This window comes from Cannabis sativa, chromosome 7 (genome assembly GCF_029168945.1).
Source record: "Cannabis sativa cultivar Pink pepper isolate KNU-18-1 chromosome 7, ASM2916894v1, whole genome shotgun sequence".
In the NCBI taxonomy this organism is placed as follows: domain Eukaryota; kingdom Viridiplantae; phylum Streptophyta; class Magnoliopsida; order Rosales; family Cannabaceae; genus Cannabis; species Cannabis sativa.
Genome location: NC_083607.1, coordinates 2,498,334 through 2,510,610, shown reverse-complemented (window position 1 = coordinate 2,510,610; position 12,277 = coordinate 2,498,334). Strand labels below are relative to the sequence as shown.

The 12,277-nt window shown below is 31.2% G+C and overlaps 1 long non-coding RNA gene across 1 annotated transcript; it reads right to left on the bottom strand.

Annotated features, from left to right (window-relative positions):
* Positions 1-10,699: 10,699 nt before the first annotated feature.
* Positions 10,700-11,487, bottom strand: LOC133029117 (uncharacterized). Its single transcript, XR_009683324.1, has 2 exons — positions 11,167-11,487; positions 10,700-10,975 (listed from the first exon to the last, which is right to left on the bottom strand). It is a non-coding gene; the product is annotated as an uncharacterized LOC133029117 (long non-coding RNA).
* Positions 11,488-12,277: the final 790 nt, after the last annotated feature.

The window sequence follows — 12,277 nt, the reverse complement described above, 5'->3', positions numbered from 1 at the left end:
TAATATATGTTATGATAATTATATGTGTGTATATATAGTGATTGATATTATATATAGCTTAGACATGGAAGAATTGGTTTGATTAAAGGGTTATTATTAATAATGTTACAATCAAATTAAGTAAGGTGCGCCGTTTGTTGTTCATGTGAACAAAAAAATGCCACATTTTGTATTATTAATTCAAAACAATAATTGTACTTAGCTTGCTAATTAATTAATTTCATGTATGTATTTTGCTGTGCTAGCTTAATTATATAGCTTCCTTAAATATATATAATGTATTTCAATTCATCTTATTATAGGGAAAATACTTATTTGGCATTCGTATTTAGTGTAAAATTATATAACAATTTATTAAATATTATATTTTACAAAATATATTAAATATTTGATACCTTAGCTCCATTTTAATTAAACAATTATTTAACAAATTTTAGTTGATAAGATTCTAATTTAGTTATAATTATTTTACCGAAATTAAGTTTAATAAATCAATTTAATTTATTTTGTAAAATATACAATATGAATTGTTATTTAATAAAATATATAGAATTATTTACATCACATACTGAAATTTTATACTGTGTACTGTATTCAGTTTTTACTGTTGTTCTCGGTTGTTTTTTAATTGTTTCATTGTTGTTTTTAGTTGTTTTATTTTGTGTTCTACTGTTGTTTTTATAAAACACAATATTTTTGAAAAAAAAAAGCATCCTGTGGCAGTAGTTTTGTAAAAGTTAACCAAAATTTCAGTATTTTTGTAAGTTTCTCATACTAATTAAGGACGACTTTAAGCATAGGCGGACTGGGCCCGTGCCTAAAATGAAAAATAAAAAGAACTTTTATTTAAGTAAAATTAAGTTTATTGTAAACAACAAATATTCATAACTTAGTTAGTTGAGGTGTATAACATATGCTATAGGTTCAAATCCCATAATACTCTTTTTCAATATTTTATATCTATATATCTGAGGGCTTAAAATCTAATTCACCTTAAATTCTTATATTCTCAAGGTCAACTCTGATACCAACCCACCAAATGTTTACCTTAAACACCAAAACTTCTATTTTAATTGTTATTATTTGCCAAGTGTATGGTATAATGGTTAAGATACTTCGCAAAATGTTCCTCACTTGGTTATCTTTTGGAGTTGGAACACTTTAATCTTTGCCTTCAAAGTGGTACTTTCTTTAGGAGCAATAGGTGCCAATGTACCTTACAGGGTAGGCCATCAGCTAGCAACCATCTTAAAGTCTGTGTATAAATCTTAGGCTCTCAGCTCTCTCCTCAATAATTTTTGAAATTACTATTAAGCTAAAACAATATTACCTAATTTTTTTTTCAATCAAAATAATTGTTATTTTTCATTATATAAATAGAACTAGAAGTGAAATTTTTGTGTACTTTTCTATGAGTAGAAGGTGTAGTTGTTTTTTTTTTTTTTTTTTTTTTGAAATTGATTAAAATTTAAATGTTAAAATAGTACTTTTTTCTTTAAAAATATATACTTTACTCTTTAACAAGATATATTATTATGTACTTTCATCTCAGCCGTATCCTTATAAAAGTAAAATAAATCAAACAATCCTTAATTTATTCACAACTTATATAGATATAAAAAGAATAAAATAATGGTGATTAAAAAAACAGTATTTAATAAAAATTGATGAGAAAGAGTGAATGTTACTGCTTCTTAAACTTAAACCAGTTGTGGCCGATTGCTTAGTGTTTAATAAATGTAGAGAGTAGAATTTAAAGCAATGTTTATTTATATACATATACTTTCTGTATGTTCTGACTATATATATTTTCATATATTTTAGTGAAATTATTAATTAATTGGAGAAAGAAACATTATCCTCTTTAAACATTTCATCCATGTTGGATATGGCTCATTATACCTGTTATGGATTCATATTTAATGCTTATATTTAGTCTGACCATTGTTGTTTTTGGCCACAAGACAACTAATTATCTAGATGAAATACTAACTAACTGTCATTTATAACAGTTAATAGCTAGATTAAAGGCTATTTATAGTCAAGCCTTAAAGTCATTTGTAACATAATCCTAAAATCTGGTCAGACAGTGGTTGGAAAGGCTGCAAAGTAGCCAAAAGTGCAAGGATGGATCAAATAAAGTGATGGCACATGAGGTTTGGACATGTTAGTGAAATAGGATTGTATGAGCTTGAGAAATAAGGTATTCTAAAATATTATTGGAGAACATTATCCCACATGGATTAAATGTAAAAGTATTGAGTCATATATAAAGAACATGGACTACTCGAATCATTGCCAATTGGTTTTGAGATGGAACTCCATGATTCTCAACAAATATAAACTTGGTAATAAACTAAAATTTTGTGAAAATTGTGATTGTGGTCAAAGTTGCAATATAAAGTTCACAAAAGCAAGGCACACAACAACATGGAAGTTTGATTATATGTTGATGATTGGGTTTTTTTACTCAGAAATAAAAAGGATTGATTTAGCACCTTGGTTAATTGGAAAACATTAATTGAAAATTAAATTGGTAAGAAAATTAAAATGTTGAGAACTGACAATGGCTTGGAGTTTTGTTCTGATGAGTTTAACATGTATTGTCAAGAAGTTAGGATTAAAAGACACAAAACTGTTATCAAGACCCATCAACAAAATGGTTAACTGAGAGGATGAACATGACCCTGATTGAAAGAATCTAATAGATGCTAAATGGTGCAGGGTTAGGGAAACAATTTTGGGGAGAAACCTTGAAGACAACATGTTATCTCATTAATAGGTGTCCCTCTACAGCTTAAAATTTCAAAAGACAACAAGAATTTTGGACAGGTCATGCATCAGGAATTGATCACTTGAGGGCTTTTGGGTGCATTGCTTATGCACACAGAAGACATGAGGAGCTAGGAGGACATATTAATTATATTTCTGGGGTGATGATCAAGACTAAGCTTAAGCAAATTAAGCTTTTCAACGTTAATAATGTCAACACCAAAAATGTTCCTTAATGCCTTGACAAATTTAGCATCTTCAGTTAGACAATAGGATTACGTTGAGTGTCTCGCGTTTAATGATGTAGAAATCAGTTTACTCTGAGAAGAACATGTATGGGCTTGATATTGCGAGGAGGTTAATGTTATATAAATTAACAATTAACCCAAGATCTATTTGTATATAACATAGAACACAATAATAAGATATAATAATTAGGTATGTGTACCTGATTGATCCATAGCAATTATCTCTGATTGATCCACAGCAGTTACTCCAATTCGATAGTGCAATACTATCAACTAAGTCTTCCTCCCTAGATCTCTAAATCAGAAGCAGTTTATTTTATCTGATTATCAAAAGGTATACAATTGTGATGAGACAATATGTATTTATAGAGTTAGGGAGGGGACTTAGCTACAAAACCCTAGTTGACCGGGCCTCGCTCATCAAAGGCTTCAGTCAACTAGAAAAGCCCACACTTCTGCTTCACCTAGACTTTACTCACAGATGCTAAGCCCATTAACAATTGATCACCAACAACATGGGCTAACACAGCAAAGAACTATCCAATCAACCCAAGTTTTAATAAAACCAATAAAATTTAATGTAAGCCCAAATAAAAGTCTAACATTCTCCCACTTGGGCTACATTGATTTTAATACATATATATTATATATCAAAATAATTTTATTTGAAAACGACTCATGGGTTGAACAACAGGAAAACATTTGTGGCCACTTTAAAAAATGATAGTTCTCTGATAGCATCTCAACATACCGGTCTAATTTAACCTTTGATAATGAACTATGACAGTCATATTGTTTTTAACTCAACAAAAGACATTCATAATCACAAATACCAAAGTATTAAATCGACATGGTCAATAAGTCTAGTAGTGTGGTAAGGAATTATGTTCAACATGTGATCAATTTAAAATAACATAATATCCTTATCAGTCCTCAATTTCACTGATACCGTGATGCTTAATAAATAAGCCAGTGAAATTAAACATACACCACTTAAAATAAGTAAGTGTCACTAAACTAGCTTAAAGAATTAAGCCAACAACATATCATTGTCATTAAGCAAATAAATTTAAAAGACAATGATCACAACAATATGAACCACATGCTTTCAATTCAATCATTCTCGAGAATATAACAAAACATAATTGAAAACATATCCATTCAATAATAAAAAATATTGAAACATAAAATGTAGTTCATAACTTTATTCAGAAAATTATAAATAATAATTTCTAAAAACAAACAGAAAACAAAACGCCCACTAACCCAAAAGATCAAAAGATTCTAAAATGCCCATATTAACAACATGTTTATTAAACAAAGACGGCACTTAACCCTTTGGTTAGAGGATCGGCTAACATCGACTCGGTCTTGCAATTTTCAATGACAATGTCTCCTTTCTTGACCAAGTCTCGACGAGTGAGATACTTTATTTCCATATGTTTAGAAGCACTACTAATCTTGTTATTCTTTGAAAAGAAAACAAGAAAGATCATTATCACAATAGATTAGCATAGGTGTGGAAATAGAATCAACCACTCGTATCTCCGAAATAAAATTCTTCAGCCACAAAGCTTGCAAAGATGCCCCATAACATGCAACAAACTCAACATACATAGTAGATGATGTGATCAAAGTCTGTTTGATACTCTTCCAAGAAATAGCAGCACCTGCCAAGGTGAAAATATAGCCAGAAGTTGACTTTAAATCATCTACACAACCACCAAAATCAGAATCTGAATAACCAACAACTCGAAGATTGTCAACATGCTTATACACAAGCATAAAACTCTTCGTTCTTTGCAAATATCTCAAAACTTTCTTGGCTGCAACCCAATGATCATGGCCAGGATCAGATAAATATCTCCCAAGAACATTGACTACGAAAGCTATGTCAGGTCGAGTGCTAATCTGAGCATACATCAAACTCCCTACTACACTTGCATAAGGGATGTTCTTCATTGCTCCTCTTTCCAAGTCGTTCTTAGGACATTGCTGCTTAGTGAACTTGTCCCCTTTCAGAATAGGAACAGAACCAGCTTTACACAAATCCATGTTGAACCTTTTGAGCACACGATTAATGTAAGCTTCTTGAGATAAGCCAAGAACTTTTCGATTCCTGTCACGATGGATCTCAATCCCCAAAACATAGGATGCCTCTCCAAGATCTTTCATATCAAAATTGGAAGACAGAAAATTTTTGGTCTCATTTAGTAGTGACAAATCACTGCTGGCAAGTAAAATGTCATCTACGTAAAGAACAAGAAAAATATAACGACTCCCACTGATCTTCATATAAATACACTGATCAGACTTGTTCTCTACGAAACCAAACGAAGTCACAACCTTGTCAAACTTCAAGTACCACTGGCGAGATGCCTGTTTGAGACCATAAATGGATCGTTTCAACTTGCAAACTAAGTGTTCTTTTCCTTTCTCCTTGTAGCCTTCAGGTTGAGACATATAGACTTCCTCATTCAATTCTCCATTCAGAAAAGCAGTTTTAACATCCATTTGATGCAACTCTAAATCAAAATGCGCAACTAAGGCCATAATAATTCTGAATGAATCTTTAGTGGAAACAGGTGAGAAAGTTTCAGTGTAATCAATACCTTCTCTTTGAGTAAAGCCTTTAGCCACTAAACGCGCTTTAAACCTTTCAATCTGTCCCTTTTTATCCCTTTTAGCCTTTAAAATCCACTTACAACCTATTGGTTTAAAACCATCAGGTAATAAAACTAGCTCCCATACACCATTTTTCTTCATGGAGTCGACCTCATCATCCGTAGCTGCTAACCATTTTGAAGATTGTGGACTATTAAGTGCTTCACTAAAAGTGACAGGATCCACAAAATGATCAATTTCATATTCTCCTTCTCCAAGATAAACAAAATTATCATGACACTTTGTTGACTTCTTTTGTCTCTGAGATCTTCTTAGAGGAGGTACTTCTGGAATAACTTCTCTTTGTTGATCATTGTTTTGAATAACATCTTCCAGAACTGGAATTTCTTCAATAACAGGATTCTCATTAACAATAGGAGCTTCATCATTAATAGGCCCTTCATCAATAATAGGACCTTCATCATCTTCGATATCGGGAGCAATGTATTCATCAACAATGGGAGTATTACCAACTGGAGTAGGATTGAGACTACTATTATCATCTCTTGAAAATGACATAGGAATACAAATTCCTTTAGATGACTCCCCCATTTCAAGAGATGTTGAAGGAATTTTTTCAGCAACATCAAATTCCAGAAATTTAGCGATTCGAGATTCAACAATTCGCGTACCACGAGTGGGACAGTAAAAGCGATAGCCTTTTGAGCGCATTGGATAACCAATGAAATAACAGCGATTTGTTCTCGGATCTAACTTTTTCAAATTAGGATCATAAATGAGCGCATTGGATAACCAATGAAATAACAGCGATTTGTTCTCGGATCTAACTTTTTCAAATTAGGATCATAAATCTTTACTTCAGCTGGACAACCCCATACACGAAGATGATTTAGACTAGGCTTCCGCCTACCCACAACTCAAAAGGGGTCTTGGGAGCAGATTTACCGGGAACACGATTTAAAATATAAGTTGCGGTCATAAGTGCTTCACCCCATAAAAACTACGGAAGATTTGTTCTACTCATCATACTTCTAACCATATCCATGAGATTGCGATTTCTCCTTTCACCAACGCCATTTTGCTCTGGTGAACCAGGCATGGTGTATTGAGCAACTATACCATTTTCTTGTAAGTACTCTGCAAAAAGCCCCATGTGTTGTCCAGATTCTGTATAACGACCATAATATTCTCCTCCACGATCAGAATGAACAACTTTGATGACTCTTCCTAATTGTTTCTCAACCTCATTTCGAAAAATTTTGAGTTTATCAAGGGCGTCAGATTTTTCTTTAATTAAATAGGTGAATCCATAACGAGAAAAATCATCGATAAAAGTGATAAAATACTTATTTCTGCACAACGTGGTGGAATAAGGACCACTGATGTCTGTATGGATAATTTCCAATAAATATTGACTGCGGTTTGCAGTCTTCTTTCTTGTTTTAGTTAATTTTCCACGAGTACAATCAACACAAGTATCCCAATCAGAAGCATCAAGAGGAGGAAGTATTTCAGATTTAATTAAACGATCAACCCTTTCTCTGGAAATATGACCCAATCTTTTGTGCCATAACAATAAGGATGTTTCCTTAATATGAGGTCTTTTACCCACAGTATTCACAACATTAAAAGAGGAATCTAAAGGAGCCAATGACAACTTGTAAAGACCATCAGAATAAAAGCAATTTCCAATAATTCGAGAGTCAAGCATAATGTCAACATTATCATTTGCAAAATGAAAAGAATATCCTTGTTTAACCAAAAGCGGAAGCGAAACTAAATTCCTTTTAAAAGTAGGAACATAAAAAGTATTGTTCAGAATAATCTTATCACGAGACTGTAATTCAAGAATAAATGTTCCAACATAGATAACGTCAACTCCAACATCATTGCCCACTTTAAGCTTGGACTCCCTCTCACTTGGCTTCCTGAGATCCCTTAGCCCCTGTAAGGAAGCGAAACATGAGTGTAGCACCACCGTCTAACCACCAAGAATCAATAGGAACATCAACTAGATTAGATTCAAAACAAACACATGCTAATGGATTACCTGATTGTGCTTGCTTCTTTTCTAACCAAGTCTTAAATTTGTGACAGTCCGTTCTCCGATGCCCCAATTTTTCACAAAAGTAACACTTCACATTAGAGTATTTGGACTTTCCATTGTTATTTTTCTGTTTATTCTTATGCTCCTTACCATTACCATTCTGTTTTGTAGCACCATCATTTTTATTCTTGAATTTTCCTTTTCCTTTGTTGGGCTTGAGGTGAGAAACATAGTTAGCAGATTCATTCTTCTCCCTTTTAAGCTTGCTTTCTTCAGCTACACACTGAGAAATTAGGTCGCTGATAGTCCATGTTTGATTGTAAGTGTTGTAGGTCGTCTTGATTAGGTGAAAGAGGCGGGAAGAGCATGAAGAGCTCGATGAATAATGAAAGAGTCGTGAAGAGGAATATTATGATCTTTTAACTTGGACCGAACATTCACCAATTTCGAATAAAATCTCGCACTCCTTTTAATTCATCATACTTAATGGTTGTCATTTCATCCATAAGATGTCCAGCTTCAGCGTTTTCACCAGTGTCGTATAATTTTTCTACAGCATTGAAAAACTCTTTGGCATTTGTAGTGTCTGGCAAACCACTCAATAGATGTTCAGGAATGGATCTTTTCATAGTAAGAAGACTAAGACGACTTGACTTTTCCCATTGTGCATGATGAGTTCTCTCGGCAGCTGTACTTGAGTCAGTAAGATCAGCAGGTTTTTCTTCTCGTAGGCACAAGTCCAAATCCATTATGCCTAAAGTAAATTCCACATCTCGTTTCCATGTCTTGTAGTTGGAAGCATTCAAAATATGGATGGAAGCATTATTGTTGTTCACAGAAAAGGAGACTGAAAAATTCAAAAATTAAAACTTGAATAAGCAATATGAGCAATGTATTAGAAAATATTGTAGAATCAACTGGTCATTATAAACTCCCCTTTGGGGTGAGAATATAACACACACATGATCTACCTTCATGAAGTTAACAACAAAGAAAAAATACATATCATTTAAGAATTTTATTACCTTTGGGCAAATAAATTTCTTAAAAATATGTATTAATTCAAGCAAAAAATAATAATAAATTTATATATTTAAATTATTACCTTTGGGCAAATAATTAAAATATATACATTTAATATTAACTCACTTCATGGAATGTGAACTAATATATGTAAATACTACCTTTGGGCAAGTAATTACACATATAGTCAACCAAAAAAATAATATTTTCTTCAACATGTGAAATTTGGTGATAAAACAATCATTGAAAATTAATAATTTTCAACCAAATTTCCAAAAGAGATATATAATTGCTTTTATTATATTGATAAGCAAAAAATAAAGTGTCCACCATAACACATTATTTTTGGATCAAACAACCAAGTTTTATAATGTCAGAACAACAAATAATTAAAAGATGTGAATATAAGAAAATTGGTGGAGACTACATAGTCAAAATAAATTAAATAAGAGAGTGACTATGTTTTATGGAACGAGAAGAAACTCAAAAAAATTTCTATGATTGACAAATTTCAAAAAATCATCAAAAAATATTTTTAATAATTTTTTAACTACATAATTATCATTAAAATAATAATAATTATTAAACGGAGTCAAAAAATTAATTAAAAATCATAGAAAAATCAGAAATTAAATTCTAATAACGCTGAAAAAAAAACGTCGAAAAACGACATCCCAGCCGGCCCCACGCGCCCCCACGCGCCGCCTGCGCGAGTGGGCTTCGCGGCTGGGAGTCACCTTCAACCTCCAGCATCTGCATACCGGTCTGAAAGCGGGTCACGCGACCCGGTTCTCTCCGATTCGGGTCTGGTTGTGTTTTCCGGCCAAAAATCGACGAAAAGATGGGGATTTTGGATGGGTTTCGATCGGGAATCAATTTCTAGTTGATTTACACTATTAATTTCGTGTATTAAAAACTAAATGAGTAGATCTATGGCTAAAATCAATCCCAAAATTGAAGAACACAAAAGAAAAAAAAATTGTAATGCTAATCTTAGTTAAATCCGAAATTAATTATGTAGGAACATTCTTAAACAATTAAGAATGAGAAATCTATTATCAATTTTAGATCAAAAACTATAAAATTAAAAAACACAAATTATAATTTCATATTATAATCATATAAACCCTAAAACTTTAAATTTAAAATTCTCTTAATATACACAATGATTTCATGCATATAATATATCAATAGAACAAGAATTTAATGATAAACAAAACCCCTAAAGTTTTAAGATTTAAAAACAAAAAATTCAACATAAAATAATAACGAAATTAATATGAAATTATGGATAATTAACATATAAAAATTAATTATACTAATTATAGGTTCTAAATCATATACAATAGGCAATCTGATACCACATGTTATATAAATTAACAATTAACCCAAGATCTATTTGTATATAACATAGAACACAATAATAAGATATAATAATTAGGTATGTGTACCTGATTGATCCATAGCAATTATCTCTGATTGATCCACAGCAGTTACTCCAATTCGATAGTGCAATACTATCAACTAAGTCTTCCTCCCTAGATCTCTAAATCAGAAGCAGTTTATTTTATCTGATTATCAAAAGGTATACAATTGTGATGAGACAATATGTATTTATAGAGTTAGGGAGGGGACTTAGCTACAAAACCCTAGTTGGACTGGGCCTGCTCATCAAAGGCTTCAGTCAACTAGAAAAGCCCACACTTCTGCTTCACCTAGACTTTACTCACAGATGCTAAGCCCATTAACAATTGATTACCAACAACATGGGCTAACACAGCAAAGAACTATCCAATCAACCCAAGTTTTAATAAAACCAATAAAATTTAATGTAAGCCCAAATAAAAGTCTAACAATTAATACTTCATCTCTTAAATTAATCGAGTCAATTTATTCCCTTTGTTGTGCACGTGTCATCCTATTATTTACTACTTGAAATATTGGTATAACAATAATAAACCCGATTAAAATAGTAAAATTGTGATTTAATTAAAATAAACTAATAATTTAAATCATAAATCATACATTTTATAATAAAACTTCAATTGGAAAATTTTGAGTCTCTGGATCCCTTTAAAAACTAAACATTTTGACTCACAAATGTAAAGCCTAGTACAAAACATTTTGGTGATTTTCAAAAGTAGTAATAGAAATTGTTCTCCTTAACTAACTCAGCCTCATAGGCTAAGTAGACCAGAACATGTACACAAGTTGTCCTGTTCTTTAACTCATGGTTGAACCGAATAACTCTTGCTCTTACCTGCACCACAAAAAATCTGTAAGTCACAAAGACCCAACAAAAAAAGTAATAGAATACCAAATAATAATTATAAAAGCAAGCCAACACAATTAAACAATATCATATAACATAATCATATCATTTATAAACGATAAACTTAATGAGTAAGAAAACCCAATCATCAACTCTACTTAAGAAGTAGCTTGCTCCACCTTTGATTTTTGTTCTAGATGTAACTCAAGGTCCGAATGGATATAATCAAAAATCTCATCTCTGAATTGAGACGCGCCTCACCGGTTTGGAGAAAACACACCGACCAACCAAAAAAAAACCTTCCTATCATCATCTTCTTCAACTAATAAGTTTGGCACTTTGGCCAATGAAAGTAAAAGGATCATTAACAACTAGATGACATGTCACTATCTTATTGCACTAAAAACAAACCCATGGGTCTTTTTGATACTTCATATGGAGAAAATTACACTACATATATTATGTTTACTTTTTTTTTTTCAATCATTCTACTAATTTTACTCCTATCATTTCACGATATTTTTTCATTTTTTTCTAATAAAAAATTTGCTCAAACTTTTTCACAAACCTATACATCTATTTCTAAAAAATATAAATTTATTATGTTTGAAATTATGTCTTAATTATGTAGGAGTATGAGGATAATTTGAGTATAATACTTATAAAAAGAAATATATTTAAATTAAATTTTATTTAGATGTAAATTTTGTTAAGGTATAAAACAAAAAATACTCTTCAAATTCTTTCCCATATCAACCTTTCCCTAACTTTATATATTTGGTAGATAATTGAGTATGAATACATTGGTATGGTATAAATAGGAATGAACTAAAACTAAATTATGATCTGTCTACATACATACCACGATCTCATTAGCTTTATTAATCTATATTTATTTATTTTAATTAAATATAATGCACGTATACAAAAGTAATTTTGTAATAAATTAACCAAATATGCCTTCTTTTTACTAAACAAACTATGTAATATATTCTTTATTATGTCAATTCTTTACACTTTACCAAACATAATGTAAGTTTGATATGTGTGTGGTGGAAAGTATGCCTATCAAATGAAAATGTGTACTTTATGTAAAGTATAGTAACATGAGATGATATGACTACAAACTAACTTGTTTTAAAAATAAAATAAAATAAAATGATCAACTTGCATTAATAAACAAATAAAAGTGAAGGATAAGGTAGGAAATAATGGTGAATTTTTTCACTTTAGTTTTCCATACATTTTTTGTCCATAAATAATTATCATATAAAAATAAATGAAAAGTAA